The following is a 12,016-nucleotide window of genomic DNA, read 5'->3' on the forward strand; positions in this document are numbered from 1 at the left end:
TTTCAATATTATTATCACATTTCCGCATAATTACTGTTATTATCTGCTAAGTTTGTTTGCTTTCCTTCACTTAGTTTTTGTTGTTGTTGTTCTTTTCATATTATAAAATAAAAATTACTCCACATGTATAGAAAGAGAACTGTAAAAAATACGAAGGTTAAAAAATACAAAAGAAAGCAAAAAATTAGATTACCAGTCAGATGAAAACAAACTTGACACAAAGACATCAGATTTAGAAAAGAATTATTATTAAATATATTATCAAAACCACGCAGATTACTACTAGACTGAAAAAAATGGGAAAACCATGGGGGGAAAACTTTAAATTCACCATGTGCTATCTGATAAAAGAACTTCATGAAACTGACTTTCAACATGTGATGAACATGTCCCCAAAGTAGAACACACACACACAAAATTACCTATGAGGAACCAAAAATAAATAAATGCTAAGACACGCAATTAATAGAAACTTGAAGTAACCTGAAGTAACCTGTTTTGGCATTTTAACATCCCAAATGATGTGACAACATCAGCTGTAATTTTAATAGCGGAATACTGGGAAATGAGTTAATACCAAGAAAAATGAATGGCAATTTAAAGTTGTGCAGGTACCTTGCACTAGCCAAAATGACAGAATTAATAAGGAATGCTCAGGCAAAAAGGTAAACAAATACCATTCCACAAACAATGTTTGGTTGTGCTTCGATTAACTTCATAGACATCATGGAGAAACGGATTAAATAAATGAAAACAGATTATTTGTAACTTAAAAAAAGTGTCAAGGCCACAAAGAGATGGAAGTTACTAATATAGCAGGGATTCAGACTTGTTTCACAGAACAGAAAGAAAGTTGCTGTGGGAGGAAAAAGGGACAAACACTTTGTTATCGGGGTTCACATATCCTGTTAAAAGGGAAAATTATTTCATGTGAGAAGCTTGTCAGGAAATGCTGTTCCTAAAATTCCCATTGAGGGGGGGAATGCTTTGATATTTACCTGTGAAAAGAATTTGGCATGTTAAGATTTGAAACCTGGAAAGCTCTTGACTTTTGATGGGCTAGGTTTTTTTTGTTGTTTTTTTGTTGTTGTTTTTTTAGCCTTTTGTCTTAAGTAGCCCCTGGAGCAAAGACAGATTAAGGGTGATTTCCCTCAATGGTTCCAAGTTTTCTTTTACATTTGGAAGAAACCTCCTTTCCCCCCTTACAGTTCCCCCCTTCCTTCCTCTCTCTCTCTCCTTTAGCTGATCTAGCCTCTGTGCATGTGCAGAGTTCATGTCTCAGCAAACCTTTTATACTATTGAAAATGTTGAATCTTTTGGCTAAATTATCATTTGAATAAGGGAAGGGAAGGGTAAGGAGTAGATTTTAAAAATAGGGTTAGATTTTAAAACAAAAAAGAGAAACTCAGCGATTCAAGTATTCACCAAAGCTAGCAATTGCAGCCCAAGCAAAGGGACTGCTTCCTTTATGTACAGGAAAGGGCTAATATCCCTCTGGCTATTCGCGGAACAATGCCACGCCCTTATATATGGGGAAATGGCCAGAGGGTCAGAATTCATAGGATTTTTTTTAACATTTTCAGTCATTTCAGCCTTACCATTTGCAGACAAAAAATTATTATTATTATTATTAATATTATTATTTCCTGCCCTTTATTTACAGGAATGGTCAAGGCTAATTCTACTTGATTATTCATTTGTATGTGCTTAAACTTTGAGCAGACTTTTAAGTCTGATTTTTAAATAGTAGACAAAAATGATAAACACTGTAATCACTCAAATGCTTGATATTACCAGTTGGGCTTCACCTCTCACCTTTTAAAACTAAAGAGCAAAGCTAGGCTGAATTTCAACTCCATTACCACACCAGAATTTAAGAATCACCCTCCAATGCTTGCAGACACATGGTCTTCCACACAGCCACAAATTGGGAGAGTTGAAAGGGACCCTGGGGTCATCTAGTCCAACCCTCCAAAATATAGGGTTCACAGCAAGATTTCGCAGCAAGATTTGTACTACCAAAGAGGCATACACATTTAAGTACAGATTTTACAGCTGGGAAAGGAAACATCTATACTCCTGAGAGGATCTCTTATAAAGCACAGTTAAAGCAGCCCTAGATTTGATTTTTTAAAGGGAATACACAAGTGTTGCCCCCCTTCCCTCTTTGCAGTTTCCTTTAAAGGAAGCTTACTCGGGAGTAAATTTACCTGGCACAGAAGTAAGAAGGGAGAAAACAACTGAAAGAGGCAGAGTGAAACAAGGGGGAGGGGGGGCATTTTCTAACAAAAGAGGCCATGAAGTCTTATAGAGACTGATATCAGGAGCCTTACAATAACTCTTCTGTCTAACCAAATCAAAGTTAAAACTGGACTCAAATATTTTTTCTTAGAATGAACACCATACTTTTATAGGCATACACTTAATGAAATACATACACTGCATTTTAGCTTGAGAGAGCAGTTGTGCTCAACTAGGCTTTTGCAGCAGAAACATTTGGTTAACTTCTCCTTCCAGAATAGACTGGAGCAGAGGTGTACTCACGAACTCAAAAGTTACCACAAAACATCATTTACCATTAGACTTAAAATCACCCTCCTCACTTAAAACTAGAAGAAAGAAGTGGGGTAATCCCCCTTTCAGAACACAAGTAGCACGTATACAGGATTTCACCACTTGGGAGGGAAACTCTCTTTTAGAGCCTCTCTCAAATAACAAACATTTGCACACTCCATTCTCCATTTTGTTTTGTTTTAAGATTGATAAGGCGCAACATGGCTTCCTTAGATTTAAGATTTTTGAAGCAAGCTTGCAATTTAAAACTATGTGCATTTTAGAACATGGGCTGTTATTATATCTACTGCCTTCTGTGCACCATAAAGTTTACAGTTCCATGTTCCAGCTCTAGGCTACAGTTTAACAACACAAACAACACAAACTTGACCATTTTTTGCCCCTTTATTTTATTTCTATTTTTCTCTACTTGGAGATGACAAGCTGGAGGGGCATATTAGAATCCTCTCTGGGGCAAAAGGCTTCATGGAAGCTTTGTTGCCAGGAGGAGTCCAGCTAGGGTGTTTAGTGAGCTCCCATTCTCTCATATGTTATTATTGGGCTTTTTTTCCCCGTTAACGAAGTACGCTAAAGACAGAAAGAGTGGAAAACACACACACAAGGGAGGAGGGGCAATGGGAAAGAAAGGGGTAGAAGAAAGATTCTTTCAGTATTTGGAATATCCTTGACTTAGCGCAATCCCTACTTGTTTCTTAACCACGAACTATTTGCTAAAAACCTCAAGCCTGAACGGAAACCTAAACCACGGGTCTCTCCACCCGGAAACCTAAACCACGGGTCGCTGCCCGGAAACCTAAACCACGGGTCTCTGCCCGGAAACCTAAACCACGGGTCGCTGCCCGGAAACCTAAACCACGGGTCTCTGCCCGGAAACCTAAACCACGGGTCTCTGCCCGGAAACCTAAACCACGGGTCGCTGCCCGGAAACCTAAACCACGGGTCGCTGCCCGGAAACCTAAACCACGGGTCTCTGCCCAGAAACCTAAACCACGGGTCGCTGCCCGGAAACCTAAACCACGGGTCTCTGCCCGGAAACCTAAACCACGGGTCGCTGCCCGGAAACCTAAACCACGGGTCGCTGCCCGGAAACCTAAACCACGGGTCGCTGCCCGGAAACCTAAACTGAGGCATCTGAATATAGACTGCATTTTAATCAAGGCTTATATTGGCTTATATCTTGATCAGGTTCCTAAAATTCTAAAAATGAGCTTAAAGATTTTCAAATGTTTCATGCCAGGCAGAAGACCAGCTGCTTAGAGAACCTTGGCAATGTTTTCCTCCTAGACAAGGGGCCCCCCTTGATTTATAGCAGAAAACAATTCTCAAAGTCGTAAAAAGGGAATTACAGGTTAAGAGCAAGGTTACATAGACCCAACATAATTAAGAGTTGGTAAATAGTAAAATAAAACCGTTAAACTTGAGCCACAGGACAAAAGGCCAAGAGCACATGGAAACAAAGCAACTGGCTGGAGAAGGGGGGGAGTGTAAACAGGGGAAGAGGCTTTTTTCCTATTTTATTTTGAGGCTGTAAACTGTTCCTTCCTTTTTACTTTGAGGAAGTTTATCCTTCTAAAAAGCTATCTATGATAATGTATGAAATATGCTGGCTTAAATGTAATTATGCAAAGGATTTAAGAAATGCTAGATTCTTATTTCATATAGTTGTAAGAGTTGTATTTATCCTGAAATTAAGTCAGCCACCAGCCTAGCCCCCTGCCAGACAGGAGACGCCAATCGAGCACTCATGACAAATGGTTGTCAGGCCTTTGTTTAAAGACCTCCAAAAGGAGATATTTCATTGATGATGCATGAGAATATGAACCCAAGGTCTCTGACATCTGTTCAAGATAAAATTTTAAAATGATTAACCATTTGTTTTAGAAGGCAATAGGGCAAGGAGGGCAAGAGGTGAGCTGGTAATTAAGATTCCTTGTTGAGACACATGTAAGATATATTACTACTTATTTGTCATTTATAGATGTAACAATATATAGCTCTTTGTGTTCCATATAAGGACAGGAGGATATGGGTGTATCTTTTAGGATTGGTTATAGCAATCAGCCAATAGGAAATTCAACCAGGCTGATTGGACAGAGGCAGCCAAAGGAGGAGCAAGGGGCCTGGGCTAAGGGAATATAAGTGCTGGCCATAATGGCAGGAGGCCAGGCCAGAGCTTGGTAACCATATACCACTGTGCCTCTCATTTATTTGTCTGACAAATAAATTATTATTTTAATTTCTCTATTGCTGCGTTGAATATTTCATTCCAGCTAAGCGTTAACCACAAGCAGGGTGCTACAAAACCACAGTACTGTTTTCAAGACTAACCCTAGTGTGGGGCCCCAATTGTGAACCTCCCCTCTACCCTCCACAACAGCCTCCTGCCTAACCTTTGGACTAAGTTCGGATTCCCTACTGAACGCCTGCACAGTGCAGTGCCAGATCGGGCTCCGAGAAAACAAAGTTTTGAAAGGAAGCAAATGACCTTGCAAATGACCTTGTGAGTGTGTGTGAAGTTTGTACAAACAGAATGATTGGGGTGGGGGGGGGTCCTGCTACAGGGTCTAGATTGATCAAGAATCATATCAAAATAGTTTAAACCCAGTCAACGCAATGCTTTCATTGCTGACACAGATGGCTTACTCTATATTTGTTATAATTCCTCATAGCAATCCCACCTGATCACTACAGACGGCTGCCAGCACTTTATGCCGAACACGAAGACACAGGTCCAGGAAGTACAGCATCCGGCTAATCCAGTCAATCTGCACATTGTGCAGTACCAGCCAGTCCATTCCCAGCACTAGAGGAAACCGGGGCGTCGTGGCAATGTCAAAAGTTCGCGTCTCGCGGTGCTGCTGGAGGCACAGGACCAAGGGCTGAGTCTCCTTGGTCACGGTGCCTGAGTACAACAGCCGGCCATCGGTCGCCTCCACCTGGATAGGGTCTGATTTGTGCTGGAGTGGCACCTGGTGTTGGACAGCAAAGGTGGAGTCCATGTATGAGTGGGTAGCTACCGAGTCCACCAGGGCATGGGTGAGGATTCATGGCAGCCCGGGGGGGTAAATACACACTGGTACCATGAGATGGCATAGTTCAACCGGTGTAGGCCCACTAGGCAGTGCTTGGGTTCCCCAGTAGCTTGGGCCTTCAGCTACTGGGGTCGTCGGTTTCCCTGCGGCGAGCGCTTTTCAGGACAGACCCGAGCGTAGTGCCCGCTCCCACTGCAGTAGAGGCACAAGTTCCCCTCCCGACGACAAGTCTTTTCTGTGGGAGAGAGGCACAGCCATGCTGCCCCAAGCTGCATCAGCTCCTCCATCGACTTAGCCACCACCGTGGACTCACAGGGGATGGCTGGAGCTGGGAGCATGGAGTGCCTGTGGTCACGGGCCTGGCGACGATCCTCCAGACAGTCGTCTACCTGCAGGCTCCATTGGATGAAGAAGAAGAAGAGAAGAGTTTTGGATTTGATATCCCGCCTTTCACTCCCCTTCAGGAGTCTCAAAGCGGCTAACAATCTCCTTTCCCTTCCTCCCCCACAACAAACACTCTGTGAGGTGAGTGGGGCTGAGAGACTTCAAAGAAGTGTGACTGGCCCAAGGTCACCCAGCAGCTGCATGTGGAGGAGCGGAGACACGAACCCGGTTACCCAGATTACGTGACTACCGCTCTTAACCACTACACCACACTGGCTCCAGTGTGGGCGTCCAGAGTGGCTGGGCGATCTAACGTGGCCAATTGGTCTAGTATCTCATCCGAGAGCCCCTCGAGAAACTGGTCCCGGAGCGCAGAGTCGTTCCAGGTCAGGTCCTGAGCCAACAGCTGAAACTCCGTGGCATAGGTGGTCACTGTGGACTTGCCCTGTCTCAACGGCTGGATTGCCCAAATGGCTTGACTCTCCTGAGGGTTGGCAAACACTGCTTCTAGGTGATTGCAGAACCCGGTATAGTCTGTCAACAGGGGCGAATCTTGCTGGAGCAGCGGCAGCGCCCATCTGGCCGCCCGGTCCTTCAGCAGGCTGATCAGAAAATGTACCTTGGTGCGGTAGTTTAGGAAGTTCTGGACATATTCCTGGATGTACAGCTTGGCCTGGGCGAGAAACATGGGGAAGTTTGCTGGGGTTCCATCAAATTTCTCCGGCAGAGCCACCGGGTACTTGCCAGTAGCTGGAGCGTTGGGACCAGGGGCCGGCAAGGAGTGCAGGTTGGCAGGTGCAAACTGTGCTGGGCCCGGGGCTAACCCGAGAAACGTGGTCCTGGACCGCTCCAGAATCCGAAGGTTCCGCTAGGAGTCAGTCCGACAGGACCAAGGCAGGACACGAGGCAGGAAACCAGGAAAGGACAGGTACAGGATCTCAGGCACGATCTGGCATACAGCAATGTTGCTCTCACAACCTGGGACGGGGGTCTGACAGCCTTTTATCTTTGTTGGGGTGACGGCCAGTCCTGATCCCCCAGCAACTCACCTCCCTGTTTCACCCAGAGACGAGCACTCCTCCTGCAAGTACTCAGGTCTCTCCTTCTCTCAGACCTTAGTCTCTGCAGCTTGGGAGACGTTGGTGGGTTACTAGACCCAGGGGCCGCCTCAGCCTCCCCTGACCCAACCAGTAGTGGAGCAGCTGTAAGTGATGGCCCAGCTGAAGGCAACGAGGTAATCCCCGCATCTGGAGCCAGGGTAGGCTCAGGACCCTGTCTCAGCCCAGCTGGTGTTTGTTGCAGGGGAACCTGTGCAGATTGTGACTCTTCAGGATCAGGCCCCAGATGATGGTTCAGATGATGCCTGAGGCAAAGGATCCGGTGCAGACTGAGACTCCTCTGGTTCCGAGCCCGAGTCCCAGGCCATCACAATGATAACAATAATGAGAGAAAGATGGAGACAGGGAGAGAGAGAGAGAGAGAGAGAGAGAGAGAGAGAGAGAGAGAGAGAGAGAGAGAGAGAGAAAGAAAGAAAGAAAGAAAGAAAGAAAGAAAGAAAGAAAGAAAGAAAGAAAGAAAGAAAGAAAGAAAGAAAGAAAGAAAGAAAGAAAGAAAGAAAGAGATGGAGTAATGGAGAGATTGAAAGAGGGAGAGAAAGAGAGAGGGAGACAGATGGTGATGTAGAGAGAGAGATTGAAAGAGAGAAAAAGAGAAATAGAGGGATTAAAAGAGATAAAAAAGTGGGATCAAAACAGAGAGATGAAAAGAGCAAGAATGAGAGAGAGGAGAGCCTCCCCTGGTTTCTTTACCGTTTTCCACTGAACCCGGGTTCAAATCCTGATGCCTGTTTTTGGCAGATGACGCCAGGTGAGATCAAGCTTGTCGATGGCGTTGAGTCAGCGCTGAACAAGATCCCGCAGCCATAATACCAGCAGCTCTTTGTGGAAGCCGTCTGGGTGTTGACCCTGTTGGCTGAGGTCAACTTTGCTGGCACTGGGAGGCTCGTCGGTGTCAACAACATCATCAAGATGGCGGACGAAGCATTCTGCCAGGAGCAGGTGAGGGTGGACATCCTTGGGTGGGGCAGTCAATCAATCGCCCAAGTCCTGCAGCACCGTCCCCAGGGAAACGGAGCAGCGTTGCTTATGAAATTGGTTTTAGAAGTGGGATCACGGCGCTGAATGCTGACATCTCACCCGTATTTTTGGCCAATTAACTTTATTGATTTTCTGCACCTGTTTGGGGTGATTTATTGATTGATCACCCAGCCCCACAGCACAGTTCCCGGGAAAACGGAGCAGCTATGCTGGTGACATTGGTGTTAGGAGTGGGATCACGGCACCGATTTCTGCTCTCTGGCCTTGACTCTTGTCTCCTCTTTCCTTTTCCACCCCAAATGCAGAAAGTCCTGGGTGCGGATGATGCCATCCTGGAGGGGACCCAACCACGGGCATGTGCATGTTGTTCTACGACAGTGTTTCCCAACCACTGTTCCGCGGCACACTAGTGTGCCGCGAGATGTTGCCTGGTGTGCCGCGGGAAAAATTAAAAAATTTGAAAGATTTGGTTTTTTTAAGTCAAATTTTCAATTGGGGCGCCGTCACTAGATGACCCCTGGGGTTCCCTCCCTCCCGCTCTGCGCCTCCCTCCTCCTCCGGGGAGGCCCTTCCTGGCTCTCGGCCAAGGCTTGGCGGCTGCCACTCACTCACTCGCTCGCCCACCCGTCCCTCCATCCCTGCACCCGGCCTCTCTCCCTCCGGCGCGGGGGCTGCCGGGATCCGTAGTCCCCTCGCCCTTGGGCTCCGCGCCCGCGCGGGGTGCGCGAACTACGTTTCCCAGCGTGGCCTGGCGGGCCGGGCGTTTTGTTTGAAGCGCTCTTCTCCCGGCCATGGAATGAGCGCAGCGGTGGCGGCCGGGCGGGCAGGGGCTCTTCCGCGCAGACCCCGCGCAGCCTGCCTGCGCCCCCGCGGAGATCGGGCGGCAGGATGGAGCCCGGGGATCCCCGCGGAGGCGGAGCGGCAGAGGCTGCCCCCCCAGGTAGGGCTGCGTCAGGGTTTTTTTTTTTTTGCAATGCTGCATCCGCGCCGGAGGGGACGCATTGGACCGCGGGGAGACCCCTTGGTGGGCGTGCAAGGCAGTGCATGCGTGCAGGCGCTGCATGGAGTGCAGTGCAATGCAATGGCAACGCGGCGCCCTGCATGCATGCATGCAACTTCCACCGGCGCTCCGGACTTGGCAGGTGAGGGGGGTCCCTAGTGGGCGGCAGAGAGAGCCGGGAGGGCAAAGGGGAGCCGGGGGGGAGCAGCGCTGCTCCCCGAGCCGAGCCCGGGAGGAAACTTCGGCGTCGTTGCGCCGGGTGTTGGAAGCAGAGGCTGGCGGGGGCCCCTCACCTGCAAAACCTGGTCGCCTCTCATATATTTCGTGCATTGCATTCATCGGCCGCTTTCTCCTCCAAGGAGCTTCCGGGGGCGCGCGTGGTTCTCCCCGTGTTATCCTCGCAACAACAGCCCTGCGAGGTGGGTCAGGCGAGTGGCCCAAGGGAGCACCCAGGGATTGTCCTGGCCAGGTGGGGTGATTTGAACCCTGCTTTCTGCCCGGTCTTCGTCCTCATTTAGCCCCCACATGTGCATGACTGTGCATGACTGAGGTTTTCCCCCCTCGTCTTGGCTATGGTGTGAGTCTGTGCTGTCAATTAATGGGGTTCTGCCTTCGGAGAAGATGAGCCAGCCCTCAAGGAGGTGATTATGTAATTTGCTAGCAATTCATGTCCCTCCCGGCGTGACGCTGCGCGCTGACGTCACGGGGCTGTAATGGTGGTGTGCCTCGAGATTTTTTTCATGAAACAAGTGTGCCTTTGCCCAAAAAAGGTTGGGAAACACTGGTATAATTTGCAAGGCAAAGGTAGGATAGAAAGACTATTGAGAGATTCCTTCATTCTTGGCTACTGCATGCTGCAGCCGGCTTCAGGGAGGAACTCCTGCAGGTAGGTGACGGCTGCTTTGGACAGGTAAGTCATGGTGCTGAAGTGTCCGCTGGCGGTGCTGTCGTAGAACAGTGTTTCCCAACCTTTTTTGGGCAAAGGCACACTTGTTTCATGAAAAAAATCTCGAGGCACACCACCATTACAGCCCCGTGACGTCAGCGCGCAGCGTCACGCCGGGAGGGACATGAATTGCTAGCAAATTACATAATCACCTCCTTGAGGGCTGGCTCATCTTCTCCGAAGGCAGAACCCCATTAATTAACAGCACAGACTCACACCATAGCCAAGACGAGGGGGGAAAACCTCAGTCATGCACATGTGGGGGCTAAATGAGGACGAAGACCGGGCAGAAAGCAGGGTTCAAATCACCCCACCTGGCCAGGACAATCCCTGGGTGCTCCCTTGGGCCACTCGCCTGACCCACCTCGCAGGGCTGTTGTTGCGAGGATAACACGGGGAGAACCACGCGCGCCCCCGGAAGCTCCTTGGAGGAGAAAGCGGCCGATGAATGCAATGCACGAAATATATGAGAGGCGACCAGGTTTTGCAGGTGAGGGGCCCCCGCCAGCCTCTGCTTCCAACACCCGGCGCAACGACGCCGAAGTTTCCCCCCGGGCTCGGCTCGGGGAGCAGCGCTGCTCCCCCCCGGCTCCCCTTTGCCCTCCCGGCTCTCTCTGCCGCCCACTAGGGACCCCCCTCACCTGCCAAGTCCGGAGCGCCGGTGGAAGTTGCATGCATGCATGCAGGGCGCCGCGTTGCCATTGCATTGCACTGCACTCCATGCAGCGCCTGCACGCATGCACTGCCTTGCACGCCCACCAAGGGGTCTCCCCGCGGTCCAATGCGTCCCCTCCGGCGCGGATGCAGCATTGCAAAAATAAAAAAACCCCGACGCAGCCCTACCTGGGGGGCAGCCTCTGCCGCTCCGCCTCCGCGGGGATCCCCGGGCTCCATCCTGCCGCCCGATCTCCGCGGGGGCGCAGGCAGGCTGCGCGGGGTCTGCGCGGAAGAGCCCCTGCCCGCCCGGCCGCCACCGCTGCGCTCATTCCATGGCCGGGAGAAGAGCGCTTCAAACAAAACGCCCGGCCCGCCAGGCCACGCTGGGAAACGTAGTTCGCGCACCCCGCGCGGGCGCGGAGCCCAAGGGCGAGGGGACTACGGATCCCGGCAGCCCCCGCGCCGGAGGGAGAGAGGCCGGGTGCAGGGATGGAGGGACGGGTGGGCGAGCGAGTGAGTGAGTGGCAGCCGCCAAGCCTTGGCCGAGAGCCAGGAAGGGCCTCCCCGGAGGAGGAGGGAGGCGCAGAGCGGGAGGGAGGGAACCCCAGGGGTCATCTAGTGACGGCGCCCCAATTGAAAATTTGACTTAAAAAAACCAAATCTTTCAAATTTTTTAATTTTTCCCGCGGCACACCAGGCAACATCTCGCGGCACACTAGTGTGCCGCGGAACAGTGGTTGGGAAACACTGAATTATACAAATTATATGCAAATTAGGTTTCCCGATACAATTGAAGGGAGATTTTTCTTCTGGGAGGGAAGATTTTTCAAGGCTGTGTGGTGTTGGAAGGCTAGAAATTATGAAAAGTATGGTTTTAATTGTTGAATTTAAAAATCATTTAATCATTTCAATGATAAAGGTAAAAATAATTTAATCATTTTGTTAAATTTAAAAATTATATAATCATTTCTATAATTTTTAAATTTAAAGATTAATTAATAATTTCAATAAATGCATGGGTTTTTAATTTTTTAAAATTACATTAATCCTTTATTAAAAGTATTTAATCATTTTAATAATTCTTAAACATAATAATTATGTAAATGATTATTACATCCAAGTATAACTATGATTTACTTTTAAAAACTATTTTAAAAATTGAAAATACCATGTGCCAAGGAAGGTGATGGAAAGCCCCAAATAAAATGCATTCCTTTCCTTTTGGTTTTGAAATGATTTTGATGATTTCTATAAAATGTCCTTTTTATGTTTGAAATGATTATTTTGGAGATTGACAGTCTCCAATTAAATGCCTTAATTTCAGTTT

The sequence above is a fragment of the Podarcis vaucheri genome, assembly GCF_965113315.1.
Source record: "Podarcis vaucheri genome assembly, chromosome: W".
NCBI lineage: Eukaryota > Metazoa > Chordata > Lepidosauria > Squamata > Lacertidae > Podarcis > Podarcis vaucheri.